Here is a 17,799-nt window from a genome sequence, read left to right as displayed (position 1 = left end):
TCCTTAAAAATAGTTAAGATGATTTTTATGTTATACGTATTTTGTTATGTTTATTTTACCACAATGAAAAAAAGAATATTTCAGAAATATACCAAGACTGTTGTAGAAAACAAGAAAACAAAAATTACATATATTAAGAATAAAAGGGAATTATGACTACAATAAATTTATCAGATGAAACAAAAAAATTCCTTGTCAAAGACAACTTACCTAAATGACACAAAATAAAATAGAAAATCTGAGTAGTTCTACATTTATTAAAGAAATTTAATTTATGGTCAACATATTCTCTCAGTTTTATTGGTGAATTCTCTCCAACATTTAAGGAAGATATAATAACAATTCTTTAAAAAAGTTTTCAGGAAATAGAGCGGGAGGAATCACTTCCCAAAATCCTTTCTTGAGGCTTGCTTAATTGTAATAACAAAACCAGATCGAGATAATAAAATGACTGACCAATATCGCTGAAGAACATAGATAAAAAAATTTTAGGAAATCTTAGCAGTTTTTCTTTTATACATTGGAAATAGTTACTATTTACCTTCCATAGATTTTGTGATGATTAAATTAAAAGTCAAGGATGGGCTAACTTTTTGAAGACAGGGAAATAATTCATTCTGGATTTTCTGATCAACCCTGACCCTTGGCAACATTTGTGAAAACTACTGTGAAGGATTTCCTTCCCTTGATACAAATAGCTCTCATGTGCTGCATCCAACAAGGTGGCGCTAAGATGCAGGAGAGCCGTCTCGGATAGGTTGTTGGGGTGGTTGGGAGGTAAGAGTGAGACAGACTCGGCTCCAAGAACTTGAAGAAAAGCCAGTCTGGCAAATGGAGATATCTGACAACTATGTGAGCAACCGCCAGGTGGTGGACAGGTCCAAACATGGAGTATTTATGGCTGGGGGGAGCCAGGAACAGGGGAACCCAGGAGCAAGGAGTTTTCGGATCAGAGGTTTGCCTGTAGCTGTCGAGGCTCCCTGGTAGTCTGTGGTTAAGCTACAGATGCTGGGACTGTAACAAGGCGAGGAGGCTAAGGAATAAAATGAGCCTCCAGGAGGCGACAATACTAGTATCCCTGCAGGTCTGAAAGGAAACATCGGGCTTAATAGGTATAAATTTTAATTACCACTCTACACATAATAGTGTTAATAATAATATTAATCGTACTAATAATATCATTTATTGATGACTTACTGAGTTCCAAATACTACACAGAGCACTTAAACATTCGAACTTATTTAATCCTTGAGCTTTGCAAAGAGTTATTACCATCTGCATTTTACAGATAACTAAATTGGAACTCAGAGAGATTAAACAACTTTCCTAAAAACGCACAGCTGGCAACTGGCAGGGCTAAGACATAAACCTCTCTGATCGTGCGTCTATCCTAGGAATGGCCTGTGTACTGCTGCTAGTGCCCGCGAATCTAGTTCTATTATTGGAAGTTCTTGTGAAACATGTATATGAAAATTCAGCTAGCAGAAGGGAGAGTTGAATGAAATATTTCAATTTTATTCATTAAGTACATATTCCCTAGCCTTCAGTTTTTAATGGAGTAAAATCCAGAATGTAATCAAAATGATTTTTGGCTCTTTTATAATATTCTAAACAGGCTTTTTGAGTAATATGGAGTATTTTTTAAATTTACGTACATTTTGAGTGCATTCTAACACATTCTTAATGAATTATAAGTTAATGGAAAACAATACATGTTAAAATTATACTCGTCTATTCTCAGAAGTGAATTGGAATTTTGTAGTCTGAAATGAGAATAGATGATCAATTTTTTTTAAATGACTGACTTCTGGGGAAAATATAACCTGAGCAATTTCACATTTTTGACAAGTTGAGGAGGTTTTGACAAAGTTTCATTTTCATGCTTTTTATGGGGTAGCAATAAATAGGATTCACACCAGAGAAAAATATGAAGCTTCAAACAAAAAGAGATGATAAAATGTGTCTTACAGTGACAGCAGCATCCTATGCCAATAAAGAAGAATTAAACTCAGGCAGATACCCAGTATGCCAGATTAAAATATAGTGTTTTAGAAAAATCTCACACACACACGCAAACACACACAAGGCTTTCTCTTTCAGTAACTAATCAAATTTGAGATTCTCTAAATCAATATTTTCTGTGATCTACAAGGTTTTCCAAATCTATAGTATATAAAGAAATACATGCACTACTTGTATTAAGGCAAGGAAAACTCAAAACATTCATTTTCACGAACTCAGCTAAGAGTCAAGGTTATGCAGAGAGTTTGAAATGAGTTAAACTATCTCCTTTAAAAAGTCAGCTAAGGGGGGGGCTGGCCCCGTGGCCGAGTGGTTAAGTTCGCGCGCTCTGCTGCAGGCGGCCCAGTGTTTCGTTGGTTCGAATCCTGGGCGCGGACATGGCACTGCTCATCAGACCACGCTGAGGCAGCGTCCCACATGCCACAACTAGAAGGACCCACAACGAAATATACAACTATGTACCGGGGGGCTTTGGGGAGAAAAATAAAATCTTTAAAAAAAAAAAAAAAAAAAAAAAAAAGTCAGCTAAGGGGGCCAGCTCCTTTGCGTAGTGGTTGAGTTCTGCTTGGGCAGACCAGGTTTGCCAGTTTGGTTCCCGGGTTCAGACATACACCACTTCTCAGCCAAGCTGTGCCTGCAACCCACACAGGAAATAGAGGAAGATTGGCACACAAGCGGGCACAGGGCAAATCTTCCTCAGTTATATCTTCTGCAAAAGTAGCATACCACTAACTGATCTTCCCTACTAGTCTTTAATATATATTAAATATACCAGGCAACTAATTTCATTTATGTTATTTTATTTGATTTTATTTTAATACACTGTTCCACTGTCTTGTTTCAGCTACTCTCTGGTATTAATGCCAATTTTGGATTCAATCATATTAAACTTTTGGAGAGATTTGAATGCTGGACCTTTTCTACTTTCCTTGGGTTCTTTGATGACTTCAGGCTACTTGTTTGCAGGATTTTATTGGTAGGACAATCTCAGTGCAAGCTCTCTTTCTTTCACTCATTGACTAATCATATTTATCATCCATCTCCTATGTGCCAGCACTATGCTAGCCAATGATGTTGTATTAGTGTATAACACAGAGACGTTTTTCTTTCCTAGTCCCATGAATGTTTGTTTTAGTAAGAAAAACTAACAATAAACAAGCTCTTCCTGTAGCCGTGGGTGTGATAAAGCAGACATGCAGGGTGTTGTTGGAGCGTATGCCGTCAGGATTCACCTTTGTCTTAGGAGGACAAGGTGCAGGGTCGGGGACCTGGCAGCAGGGAGAACTGGCTCAGGAGGACCGGAATAAGAAACGTATAGGAAGTCTTGGGAGGTGAGAGAGAGCGCATTTCAGGAGAAATGAGATTTGAGGTAGCTGAGACTTGTCAGGTGACAGTCTGTCTCAAAAGCAACTTCAACCAGTTTGGAATTTTATCCTAGAGTCTGCCAATTCATCGAAGGACATTAAGCATGAGAATAATATAGATAAAACATGGTTTTGGAGAAACTACTTTGGATGTAATATGTGGAGAATAATTTGGGCTGTGATGAGGTGTGTGGCTGCAGGGGAAGAGAAACAGGAGGCCGTTTCAGTGGTCTCACCTGGTGGCTCAGACTGGCTATATAGTGGAGCTCACGCTCCAAATGACTCAACTTCTCACACAAAACCTGTGAAATGTGATTTTCCTCGAAAGCCCCTTATGAATCGTCCACACTACGAAAGAGGATTGTACCACAGAATGCCCTGCAAACCTGACATTTTTTAAAAAACTTTAATTCTCTTGACTATACGTTGAACTAAAATCTCGTTTACTGGCTTTTTGGTCATGTCCCTCTGTTTGTTTATCTTATTGAAGCAGGACTTTTAAGATGTTTAAAGAGGCTTAGTAGTAGCCAATAAAATTTGGTATTTAAGCAATTGTTTTCTATTTTATCAGTGTTTTATTTGCATATGATGCCTGTGATTGATGAGCATCTTATTTTAGTAGAATTAGTAGATAGATGGATGTGTGTCTATGTATATAGTATTTGTAAGTAAAGAAGTATTTTTGGTAAATAAGTTTTCAGCTACAGGAAAATTATCTTGCAAATTAATATTTTACATTATCAGAGAGTGTTACAAGGAGAGAAACATTTTGCAATCATTATCTTAGATACATGGAATAGAAATTTCATCTTCTCCTACTTTTTAAATTAGTATTACTTACTTTAACCTAAACAGCAAAGATTGAAAGACAACTGATCAAATTATTAATACCTTTTTTTGAGGGTATTTGGATATTAATTATAAGACAAATGGTAATTTTAGATATTTTATCATGAGGGGAAAAATGAGAATCACTGGAAAAGACCATAGCAGGAAAATGTATTTTTAGCAATTTGATTGACATCTCAGAGATCTAACAGGTACCCTAACAAAACAAATGACATGTACCTTTGCAACCATAAGAGAGTTATCCAAATACACTTTTATCCTTGTAAAATGCTTTTTCCTTTTTAACTGACCCTGATAATCACAACACCACTGCTTCTGCTCATATTTATGACAGGATAAGATTGCATCTCTGAGTCCATTCAAACAGTCAAGGGTAAAGGAGAAATAAAGCACTTGGTCAGATTGTCAGAAGCAAGCTGACATTGATAAAGAAGTTCGCGGAGTTTGTCTGTGGTGGTACTTTTGACTCCAGTGTTAAAGGATTGTCAACAAAGATTAATATTCATGGAAAACAAGAACTGCCATGTAATGCAGGTAGGCTCACTCACAGTGGCATCATCGCAGTCACCTGTGTGCTAGTGAGTGACCTGGGATTTTTCTCCTCTTCCACCAAGTCAACTTTAGCCCAACAACCTCAAAACGAATGAGCAACCACTGATTTTCCGTGTTGAGTATGCCTTAGCTATCATTATAGCATTATTTGACTCTTAATTACAATCCGTGATGTCAGAAAAATACCTCACGTTACCTCCTTCTCTACTCTGGCATTTGAAAACCTCAGAACTGTAATTAAAATGCAAAAAGAAAAAAAGTGTTACCATAACATAAAAGCCTTCAGAGTTCAGGCAATATATCCTCGTCTTCTATTCATTTTTCCCAATTTTCTCTGCATGAATCGATGTTGTCAATATAGTTTCAATTATGTTAAATACAAGCAATAAATGGTGTCTACGCAGGTGTTTGTCCAAGCAATATTATATAACTAAGAATGCTTCTTATTTTATTCTATTTTATTTATTCTACTCTTATTTAGTGGAATTATTCTTTTTCCTTCTCAGCCCTGTGCCTCATGGTATGGAGGACAGAACACCTACTCTTCCATGCTGCCCTACACGGTTGAAAATGAAGATGATGACTCTGTGTGTGTGTGTGTGTGTGTGTGTGTTGTGGGGAGGGATATTTGTCTTCAGGCCACTGTGGCTCACTGATAAAGTGTCATCAGCTAAATTTTCAAGTATCCTTCCTATTTTCAGAGTGAAGACAATGATCTCAGCATGGTGCCCTAACTCTGCTCCCAAAGTCTCCTTAGAAGTGAGCCCAGAGATGGTAAGAGACTTACCTTTTGTCCACTCGTCAGCCATTCTTCTCTCTTTCCCAAACAGTGTGTTTGAAACTGTGTCCTAATTACAGTTTGATAAGTATTCATTGATTTGTTGATTGCTTCTTTCTTTATTTTGTATATAGATTCATTCATTCCTTTGTATGAAATTAGTTAATTCATAAACTTGGTTAATATTTATTACTTTTTTAATATGACACAGGCACTAAAATAAGTAAAAGCATCTCAAAAATGAAAACAAAAATAAGTCTCTGTCCTTCAAGATCTTCCAGTGAGGGATAAATACAGGTTGGCTCAATTTTTTAAATATTTGCAATACAAAAATACCAAATATGATTAGAGAGGTATACACAGAGTGCAAGGAGCACAGAGAGGGGGCCCAGAGGAGTGGGTGAAGTATTGTTTAACTGAATCTTAAAGGCCGAGGTAACAGCTCTGGGTACTTTAAAAATATATCATCAGGCTGACTGTCATAGAGTTGATTAAAAGTTGAGGGTGATCTTTAAAAATCATAATCATAGCTTTATAGAGAGTAGAATTTTAACATGTTTACAATAAGAAATCCTGCCTCTTTTAGAATCCTGTTCTTGCATGAGCACAACCTCCGGGTCCTTACACAACTGATGTCATATATTGACTGCTTCAGCCTGTGTTGACCTCTTTCTCTCCAGTTCAACCTATAAGCCATTGATTTCCTTAGAAACATAACCAAATTGATTCTCCAGAAACCTAACTCAGCCTGTGAAGAGCAAATACAGAACCGTTCGTTAACAGAGGTGCTTTTAACTCCAATGTTAAAGGATTATTCTGTTTAACACAACTAAAAACAAACCTGCAATACACTTATTTCTGTAATCGAATTTCATGCAACAAATATTTGATAGAGTTCCTTAGTTTGTATGTGAATAGAGTAATTTAACCACACTAAAAACTTCAAGTCAAGATCATAACTTATTGGATTCCAAAGACAAAGAAAATATTAAATTAACATGCTAGAGATTTTGACTTTTAATATGAAGTTACTCACGGGAAAGGAAGTTATTTGCAAAGCATCCGGCGTAATACTGCACACTCGGAATATTCAAAGTCATGGCATCTGGACCATCTGATAGGTTATCAGTGAGGAAACAGATTGCAAGAGGTTAAATTGTACGCCCAGTGTGACAAGATGAAGGAGGGACACTGTGGCCTGTGTAACATGGAGTATTGAAAATACCACACTGTCTTTCTATTCTTACTACTCTTGTTAAATCTTTTTCCCTAGTCAAAGGCACAGAGAAAATAGGCTAATCTATACAAATCAAGGCACTGCAAATACACTCAAATGCATAATTTTTGTTTAATTTCACTGAGAAAAATAGTTGAATCCTTTCGAATTCTGACTACATGTAATAAATCATCATTAAAAGGAATCAAACAACACAAAAATCAAAATATCCTGAAATCTCAATATCTTGAAACACTGTGCATTGATATTTTTCTACTTGTCCTCTAACATATATCTATGTGAATATGAGCATATACATAATAGTACGTGTATGCATGGAATCATGTCACATGTGGGATTATATGAAGGAAAAATTTTTAGGATCTCCTTTTTCTTGGCATATCTAACCTGTCTCTTTCTTTCTTTCATTTCCCAGGAGACTAGTATTTCACAACCTGTCATCGATGCCATGTAGTCATATGCAAATACTTGTACATATACACACATTTGGTCATTGTCATTATTCATTTATAGAAATGGGGTTGTACTACATACGTTTCTCTATATCCAGCTTTACCCACTTTACCCTGATGACAATTACCCTGTCTGGTATTTTAACATGATGTTGTTTAATGGGTGCTTAATTTTCATAGAATGGATGTGCCACAATTTATTCCATAATTTTCCAGTTCTTTAATAGGCTCCTTTTTCTCTAGGGCTTTTTTTTTTTCTGTCATAAACATCCTGGTGTTTGTGCATATTTGCATTATTATGGACTGCCATGAATGTGCATGTGTTCTTAGGAAGTGAGTATGTGTGGGTATGTGCAAACTTTCTTTATAACAGCTTTGTTGAAATATAATTCATATATCATAAAATCTGACCTGTTAAAGTATACAACTCAGTGGGTTTTGGTATATTCATAGATATGTGCAAACACCACCATTATCTAAATTTAGAATCATGTCGTTCCCCCATAAAAGAACACTGTCATCCATTAGCACTCACTTCCCACCTTCTTCCCCCCATAATCTTTCTGTTTCTATGGATGTGCATATTCTGATTATTTTCTATAAATGAAATCATACAATATGTGGCCTATTGTGACTGGCTTTGTTCACTTAACATCATGTTTTCAACTTCATCCATGTTGTAGCATGTACAGAACCTTATTCCTTTTTTTTGCTGAATAAGGTTTCATTGTAAGAACACACCATATTCTTTTATCCATTCATCGGTTGGTGGACATTTGAGTTGTTTCCATTTTTGGCTATAATGTATAATGCTACTGCGAATATTGGTGTACAATTTTTTGTGTGGAAATTTACTGTGAATACTCTTGGGTAAATACCAAAGAGTAGAATCGCTGGATTATATAGAAACTCTATGTTTAAATTTTTAAGGATTGGCCACACTATTTTCCAAAGTGACTGCACTCTTAAAATACCACAGCATGTAAGAACGATTTCTCCACATCTTCACCTCCACTTGTTATTTCCTGTCTTTTTTCATGGGGGTGTGAAGGAATCTCTTATTGTGGTTTTGATTGGCATTTCCCTAATTACTAATGATGTTGAGTATCTTTAATGTACTTATTGCCCATTTATGTATCTTTTTTGGGGATTAAATGTCTATTTCAATCTTTTGTTCTTTTAAAAACTGAGTTATTTGTCTTTCTATTGTTGAATTACATATTCTTTATATATCCTGGATATAAGTGCCTTATAAGATATACAATTTACAAATATTTTCTCCCATTTTGTGGGTTGTCTTTTCACTTTCTTGACAATGTCCTCCAAATACATTTTTAAAAAATTGTAAAAAATACCTATATTTTCTTTGGCTGCTTGGGTTTTTGGTGTTATAACTAAAAAACAATTGCCTAATCCAATATCACAAATGTGTACATCTATCTTTTTTTGGAAGAGTTTAATATTTTTAGACCTTACATTTAGGTCTTTACACACAGTTCTATTTGCTCTTCCACCTTAGTTACACTGAAACTTTCAAATCTCTGCCAAATCGTTGCTTCCTCTGTATAGCCTTCTTAACATTTCTTGCCTACTCCTACCCACCCCGAGTACCCTCCTCAATTAATTTTGAGTTAATTTTTGTATACAATGTGATCTCGGAGTCCAAATTCAATCTTTTGCAGGTGGATATCCAGTTGTCCTAACGCCATTTGTGGAAAGGACCATGCTTTCTGTATTGCGTTGTTTTGGCACCCCTGTCTAAAATACACTGACCACCACTATAAGGGTTTATTTTTGGACTTTCAGTTATATTCCATTGATATGTCTACCCTCATGTCAGTGCTGCAGCATCTGGATTTCTGTAGATTTGTGGCAAGTTTTGAAATAGGGAAATATGAGTCCTCCTTTGTTCTTCTTTTTCAAGATTGTTTTGGCTCTTCTGGATCCCTTGCATTTTCATATGAATTTTAGCATCAGCTTGTCAATTTCTGAAAAAGAGCCAACTGGGACTTTGATAGCAATTGGGTTGAAACTTTAGATTAATTTGGGAACATTGTCGTCTTAACATTACTAAGTTCTCCAATCCATGAATATGGGAGCTCTTTGCATTCATTCAAGTCTTCCTTAATTTCTTTCAATGATGCTTTGTACTTTTCCGCGACTCCAGCGCTCTGCTCTGGTAAGACGTGACTCCCTGGATTTGGCCATCTGTCTCTCTGATCTTGTGGAACAGCTGTTTCCCCTATGTCCTCCCCTCTCTTCCTGATCCAAGAAGAGCTGTTTTTTCTTTTCAATCTGTTCAGCTTTTTACTTGTTAGAATGGAGTGGCTACTTCCAGCTCCTGACATACAGAACTAGAAACCAGAAGTCCCCCTTTAGTTTTTTAAACAATGATTTCCTTTAGTTCTTTAAAAATATTGAAAACAGCTGATTTGATTTTTTTCTTCTGGTAATTCCACCAAATAGGCTTCCTCTGAGATCATTTCTATTGACTGCTCTTTCCCTGTGTAGGGGCCATGCTTTCCTGTTTCTTTGTGTTTCTCACATGTATGAGACATTTTGAACATACAGTGTTGCAACCCTGGAAATCTGATTCCCTTCTCCTTAGAGTTTCTTTTTGTACTGCTTATTGCTGTTAATATTCATTTAGTGAATTTGCTGAACTAATTCTTAAAAGTCTATATTCCTTTCATATGTATTCACTGTCTGTCTTCACCTTCACTTACTACTTGCATAGGCTCTTGAGGTCGGCCAGAGGAGAGAGAGTAGGGCCTTTACACGCCTTTCCCGGACATGCACAGGAAAAGACATGGACATGCACTGGAGAGGCCCTACTTGTGCATATGGACTTCTGCATCCCCTGGAATATGTCTGAGCTTTTCAAAGCCCCCAGTGGAATCTCATTCACCAGTTTTTCTTTTTAATTTCTGTGATAAGACATTTATTTCACCCAACTGGTTCTACCACCTTGGGCAGCTGTGATGTTAGCAGATGCCACTGATGGTTTTTGACAAATGCCTTGAGGATAGGACTGTTTGCACTAACCAAGTTCTGAGGCAGGTCAAAAAAACACAAGTGCTGTGAAGGGGTTTTTTTCAGACAGCTTAAATATAACTGTACTCTGTGGGGATGGGCCTTTTGGGGTAGCCTAGAACCTGCTCTGTCACGTGTAGTGGCTGCTGGGAGCTGATGTATAACTATTATGGTTGTGAGGTCGGTTTTCCAGGCTACTGTGGGCCTAGGGAGCAGCGATGGGAGTAGCACAGATTAAAATGCTACAAAGCTCTGTTCTTACCAAGACTCGGCCATCTTTCTAATGGGTTCAATGGGAGGCTCTGGGTGTTAGAATACAAAGAGAGCGAACAGATTGCTCCTCAGATTCTTGCAAGGCTTTGCTTAACTTACAGAATTTTTAAAAAGTTGATTTGGATAATTTTTTGCCAGTATTCTCATTCCTTTTATAGATGAAAAGAATTTTGTACATCCTTACTCTACCATCCCAGAAGTGCCTCAGTGTGTGCACATTTTTGTGAACTACTGCTTTTATTTCTACGAGTTGAAATTCTAAGAACAGAATTGCTGGGTCGAGGGATAGAAACATATTAAATTGCATTAATTATTGCAGTTTGCTTGCTACAATGACTCTAAAAATTCACATTTTATTAAAAATCTTTGAGATAAACGTTTCCCTCTTTTTATTTCAATCTGAGGGATTCAAAGTCTTATTGAATTTATTGAAATTCAAAGAGTTTTCATGGGTTTATTGAGTGTTTGGGTTTGACCCTTCATGGATTTCCTTTGCTTGTTTATCTATTGGGCTATCTTTTTTCTTTCTGATTTATATTAAATATTTTAGAATTTAATCTTTATCTGCAATATTTTATGTAAAATTTTAAATGGATTGGATATAATTTTCTCATAATGAAAGAATCCCAAACATTTCATAAAAGTTTTCTAACAAAAGGAAAATAATATAAAAAAGAGTAACTGTCAAAAAATTGGTAAGATATAATTTGAAATATTTGGTATGGTGGAGAAAATGAATGCAAGAAAAAAATTATATGCTATTGATTTCAGAGTGATGTTTCTCTTATAAAAAGTTTTTAAAGTTCAATGTGTTAAATTTCTACTCCATTTTCTGGGTTGAAGAGAAAGTTCCAGAAACTCATTCTTCTCTACCCTACAATAAACACTGACTTGAGCTTACCAGAATAAATTGCCTTATGGCCTTTTTACTTACATCGGCCAATAAAGGACACCTGGATTTCCTGGTCCAATCCCCATGAAGTCCTATGGATTTCCTATTCCCTCTTCTTCCTCCGTGTTTCCCAAATTCCTGAAACCCTTGGCCCTGTGTCCTACTGAATTCTCTATTGCCAGAAAAGTCTTCTATATCTTGACCTATGTCTGCAAGTTATCTTCTCCTTCTTACTATGGCAGTTATCTTACAGGCCTGACTCTCCTTTGAAAGTACTGCTTCCCTAAGCACTTTCCAGGGTTGGCTGTTTCTTCCTCAGTGATATTCCAGTGGGCTAGAGGGGGTATCAGTGTTAACAAGCCATGTTCGTTTTTGTCCACCACCCAGAAAGCCAAACACCGAGATGACAAGATTTGTAGCAGAGGGAGAATTTAATCACAAGGTGGCCATCTGACACAGCGAAAGCATGAATCTCAAATCCACTTCCCCAAAAACAAGGACTCGGGGATATTTATGGGCTGGGGGGGCAAGGTGGTCTGAAATGTGGAGATAGATGATTGGAGGTGAGGAGAGGTGAGATAATTGATGATGTGGGCAAGTGGAGTCAGACTCCATGCCTCTTCATAGGACGCATGCTCACAAAATGGCAGTGTGAGCATGATCCAAAGACAGACTTGTTAGCCTCTTGACATGAAAAGGTTGCCTATCTGACATTTGCATGGGCCCAGTTGATGAGTCAGTGGTCTCAACTGGCCTGGAGTGGACAAAGGGGTTCTAATTCCTGAAAAACAGCTCAAACACCCATTACCATGGTGACCCAGGCTCCAGGGAGATGCTATCAATAGGAACCTACTAGAAGTCAGATAGGATATTGCCTAAACAGCAGTTAACAATGGGTGGGCTAAACAGCTAAAAGCTGTAATCAGTAGTTGCAAAAAGGAAAAAATTATTTAGTTCCTAGCTACTTAATCATCAATGACTAACTCTTTGCCAGTTTTAATCCCTCCTATTCTTTGGTATTCTTCATTCTTGAGGGATTTGGGGTGACAGCTGATCTAGCTACTTCCTGATGAATTGGGTCATAGATCTGGGTTAGAGGAATGAAACTGTTTAGCACTCATTTGGAAATATTCTCTTGTTCCCAGCTTCATGTTGACATTTTTGTATTATTAGAATTTTGTGTCTTGCTCAACAGTTTTGGAATATCTAAAAGCACATTTTATAATCAAGTGTCCCACCAGAAGGATAAGAAGTATAGACAACCCAAATTTTAACAGTCCCTGAAAAATAGACCTAATCCCAGTGGGACCTCCATCTGATCTCCAGGTGGGGCAGACATCTGGTCTCAGTTCCTGATAGTCTTTTGTTTTACTGGATATGCTGAGACCCGAGCAATGCCCTATACTCTGATCTTTCAGTTGTCATTGATGATGGTAGTCAGCACAGACTCTCTGCCTGGGGATCATTCATCACATTCCTAAGGAACTCAGAAGAACAAAGTTATCCACTTATAGCAGCTACGAGGGTCCATAAAATCTACAGAGCTTGTCTGGGTTTAGTTAATCAGAGGCCATTCAAAGTTACAACATGGTTTATTTCCTACAATATGGCTTCCCTTACGTCAACCTCGTGTTGAACCGATATCATCAGTGTCCTCATTGACACCTTCAGAACATTTTTTTCTTCCTCCTTTTACATCCCTGGCTTTGACTCTCAAGTAAGGATTTCATCACATACTACCCCTCTTTTTTATCTACCAGCCCCTAAGTCATGCCCCACAGTTCTCCACAATTGTAGCTCCTAGCTCCTGTCACTGTTTTTCATGATCTTGTTTTCCACTCCACCTCCAGCCCTCATTCCCTATATTATCCTTCTCTGGATACCACCTCTTTACTTTCTAGTTCATATCTTTTAGTAACCCAGCCCCAACAATCCTGTGGCCCTCTCCAGGACTTCCAATGCCTTGGTCTTAACACCTTTTTACTTTCACTCACAACTGTGATGCCTTCATTTCCCTCTATGCCCAGAGTAAATTTCATGACAAATCACTGTAATAACAACCTTGTGTACGTCTCAAGTCTCTTTCCCTTTGATCCTTCATCATATGTGCTCTTGGAAAAACTCTAACCCTGGTTAAATACAACCATCCATCTAGTCCACCTTTACGCTGGTGTAGCTGAATACAGTTGGAGAAAAATGTACCACTGTACTGACTAATCATTCACAAAGTGGATTCAAAGCTGTCAGATATGCATGCAATCCCCCTTCCACTCACCTGGCTGATTAATTCCCATGTGGACCTCTATCCCCAAGCCCACAATGCCTCCTCCATTCTCATTTCCAGTTGATGATTGATCTGTGTTTCTACTTACTGAGAAATGTATGAAATCAGAAGAAAACATCCACTAAACATCCAGCACTGACCACACACTCCACTTTCCTGCCTATTACCAGAGATGTAGCATTGCTGTCTCTATCTGAAGCCAGTCACAACACTTCTGTAGCAGGTGCCTGCCCTCCTTCCTATTCAAGGACATGATTCCACAGAGTCTTCGTTCTCTCTGCTACATAGTTCCATTGCATTCAAATATGTTGTTAACAATCTCATCTTTCTGAAAAATTTTATAAAAATCTATCTTGACCCAACTTCAAATGTCTGCTAATCCATTTATTTTCTAAACTTTGCAGAAAAACTCCTATAAATATTTTCTATACTTTATCTCTAAATCCTATCCTTCCACTCCTTCATAATATTCCTGTCGGTACTCAGCCCTCAACATCACCCAGAATGTTTTCGTCTACATTACTGGTGAACACCATGATGCAAACCCCAGTGACTACTTTGGACTTTAATCTTAACCTATCAGAGGTGTTTGAAAAAGTTGACCTCTCATTTCTGTTTTGTACACTTTCTTCACTTGGTGTCTATTACATAAAACTTTCTTGGTTAATGATTACTTCTTCTTTATCTCCTCTCCTGGTTCCTCCACTAATCCCTGCTCTCTTACAGGTAGGATGCTGGTGGTCCCTTTCTATTTCTTCTTTTCTCTTTCTGCACATACCACATGGATGATCCTATCCAGTTCCATGACTTTAACCCTCTGTATATCAGCTACATGTTGATAATGTTCTAATTTATATCTCCAGATCAGGTATTCCTTCCAAACACCAGATTTAGTTGTTAAGTATAATATATTTTAAAATATAATTTTAATATATATATAACTTCCTACTCTATACCTCCACTTGAATGTCTAATAGACATCTGAATTTAGACACATGCATATGACATAGGAAGATATCCAGTTTCATATAGTCCCTGAGTTAGAAAAAGTAATTGTGCCCTAGATGGGTATTGTCAGCTGGTGGAAAACACTTAATCCAATCAATTCTAACTACCTAGTTAGGCAGAAATTTTAAACAATTAATAACATCAGATTCTTTCGAAAAGAAGAACCAATCACCTATTTCCTCGTCTCTTATCCTTAGTCCCAAAATATAACCTTCTTAGAATGAATTTGGCTGTTGACAAAAGCTATGTCATAACCTCTTTTGAGATAAGAATTTAATTGCACCAAAAATGCCTATTCCTCTAGAGTCATGGGGATGGGTTTTACCTCAATGCCTCCTAGCAAGCAGAATGTTCTAGAAGTCCCACCTGGTGGCCAGAATTTAGTCACTTTATCTTGTGTGGTATGCATTGTTTGTACACCATCCTAACCAGGCCCTAATCACACTGCTTACTTCTCAAGCCTCTTGTCATCAAAAGTAGAGTCTGATTTTCAAAGAACTATTCCCCTCAGGGTTATTGCATCCAATTGACTTGTTTATTACTTGAAAGTCAAATGCATTAGAAGTGGTGAACAAATTATCATTGCTTAAGAAGCTTTCTCTTGCTAATGGTTCAAAGTTTACTTTTATCAGATATTCAAACATTTTTGTAGTTAGATTTGCTGATTTGCGTAAGTTTTCATTTCCAGGAGTGGAAAGAGAGAGAGAGCTATAGGCACGATATTATACATCAGATATCTAGAACTTATTCATCTTGTGTAACTTAAAGTTTATACCTGTTGAACAATAACTGCTTATTTTCCCCTCCCCTGTCCCTGAAAACCACCATTCTACTCTCTGCTTCTATGAGTTTGATGATTTTAGATACTTAATAGAGTAAGTGGAATCAGGACTAAGTAGAATTTAATAATTGTCCTTCTGTGCCTGGCTTATTTCACTTAGCGTAATATCCTCCACTTTCATCCATGTTGGCACATGTGACAAGATTTTCTTCTTTTTAAAGGCTGAATCATATTCCATTTTATGTATATACCATTATGTATATACCACATTTTCTTTATCTTTCATGTATTGATGGATAATTAGGTGGTTTCCATATCTCGGCTATTGTGAATAACGCTGCAATGAATATGGGAGTGCAGATACTGGCCTTGGCAGTGGTTTATTGGATATGACACCAAAGTACAGGCAACAAGAACAAAATTAGACAAGTGGGACTTCCTCAAACTTAAAAGCTTCTGCACAGCAAAGGAAACAATCAACAAAATTAAGAGGCAACCCACAAAGTTGGAGAAAGTGTTTGCAAACCTTATGTCTAATAAGGGGTTAATAAACAAAATATATAGGGAACTCCTCTAACTCTGCAGCAAAGAACGAAACAAATAACCTGATGAAAAAATGGGACTAAGGACTTGAATAGATATTTCTTTACAAATGACCAACAGGTACATGAAAACATGCTCAGCATCACTAATCATCAGGGAAATGCAAATCAAATCCACAATAAGATATCACTTTGTACCTATTAGGATAGCTGTGATCAAAAAATAATAAAAAACAGAGGCTGGCCCCATGGCCCAGCAGTTAAGTTTGTGCACTCTGCTTCAGTGGCCCGAGGTTTCGCGGGGCCGGTTTGGATTCTGGGCGTGGACCTAGCACTGCTCATCGGGCCATGCTGAGGTGGCGTCCCTCATAGCACAACCAGAAGGACCTACAAATAGAATGCACAACTGCTTACTGGGGAGCTTTGGGGAGAAGAACAAAAGAAAAAAAAAGAAAAAGGAAAATTGGCAACAGATGTTAGCTCAGGTGCCATTCTTTAAAAAAAAAATTAAAATTAAAAATTAAAAACAAAGATAAATGTTGGTGAGGATTGGAGAAATTAGAACCTTGTGCTCTGTTGGTGGGAATGTAAAAGGTTGAAGCTGCCGTGGGAAACAGTATGGAATTTCCTAAAAAAATTAAAAATAGAACTACCATATGATCCAGCAATCCTACTTCTGAGTATGTATCCAAAGGAGTTGAAATCGAGATCTCAAAGAGGAATGCGTTTAATTCCCGGAGTTACCAGATTACCGGGAGGAAGGTATTCTTTAGAGAGAAGTCACTGGCGCCAACATTGTACTACACGCTTTCCGAGAACCAGTATGTAGCCGAATAGGTCATTTGTCATGAGCAATGTAGGGAACAAAGAAAGAAAAGATTTCTTTAGCAGCGTCTGTAGATACTTGGAATGACAGATTCTTTAAGGTCTCTGTATGTAGATTCAGTTTTTTTATGTCATTATGCTTTGGTTTCACTTCTGCTTTTTCTGGTACATTTGTTTTTTTTCAGTGTCCCTTGGTAGAGGCAGGACTATATTCAAAATAAAGAACATAAATAGCTATGAACATAATTATACACTTAGATAGGTGTTCAAGAAAATGTTAATACAGGTTACTCCAGATATTGAAATTATGAATTATTTTTAATTTCTTTGTGCTTTTCTGTGTCATTCTAGTTTCTAGTCAGCATGTATGATTTGTAAAATCACACTGAGTAGGAAAAAATTATTTATTTATACTAATGAGACATTTACACAGTCACTAAGAAAAAAACGTTAACTGGAAGGCTTAACTCCACTCTTAGAAAATTCTCTTGATACAGTAACATTCTATAACTTTGACTATAAACAAAAAAGCAATTGCAAGGTTAATTTCATCGGTTTAGATTGACGGGTTCTTAGGCTGATGAAGCTAGAGAATGCAGCACATACAGTGTTTCTGTGTTTCCACAGGCAATTTCTCAAACTATTGCCATGAGTGAGAAGTCTTGGCAGGATTATTAGATGAGTCATAGTTTTTAAGCGACCATCAGAAAGTGGGTGGACTAATGTTTGATGTTAACCCATGGAAAGTTCTGTGGCAGAATTCTGAATCTGATAATATTTGATTTAACAGTTTCATTAATGAAAAGAGATGGCATCCTTATCATAATTTAAGTGATAAGGTACCCAACGTAGCTGACATCAGACTGTGGTTGTTCAGAAAGACGCAAATTACAAGAGGCATTGTGTG

The 17,799-nt window shown here is 37.1% G+C and overlaps 1 long non-coding RNA gene across 1 annotated transcript in view; it reads left to right on the top strand.

Moving 5' to 3' along the window:
• LOC138920428 (uncharacterized) overlaps positions 1 to 17,799 on the top strand; it is a 229,207-nt gene that overhangs the window by 130,947 nt on the left and 80,461 nt on the right. The window contains exon 2 of the long non-coding RNA XR_011431587.1: positions 5,489 to 5,561. This is a non-coding gene — a long non-coding RNA (uncharacterized lncRNA). The remainder of the gene's footprint in view (positions 1 to 5,488; positions 5,562 to 17,799) is intronic.

Source organism: Equus caballus, chromosome 23 (genome assembly GCF_041296265.1).
Source record: "Equus caballus isolate H_3958 breed thoroughbred chromosome 23, TB-T2T, whole genome shotgun sequence".
NCBI classification, from domain to species: Eukaryota; Metazoa; Chordata; class Mammalia; order Perissodactyla; family Equidae; genus Equus; species Equus caballus.
Note: the sequence above shows the minus strand (reverse complement) of the source record. Positions and strands in the feature narration are given on the sequence as shown.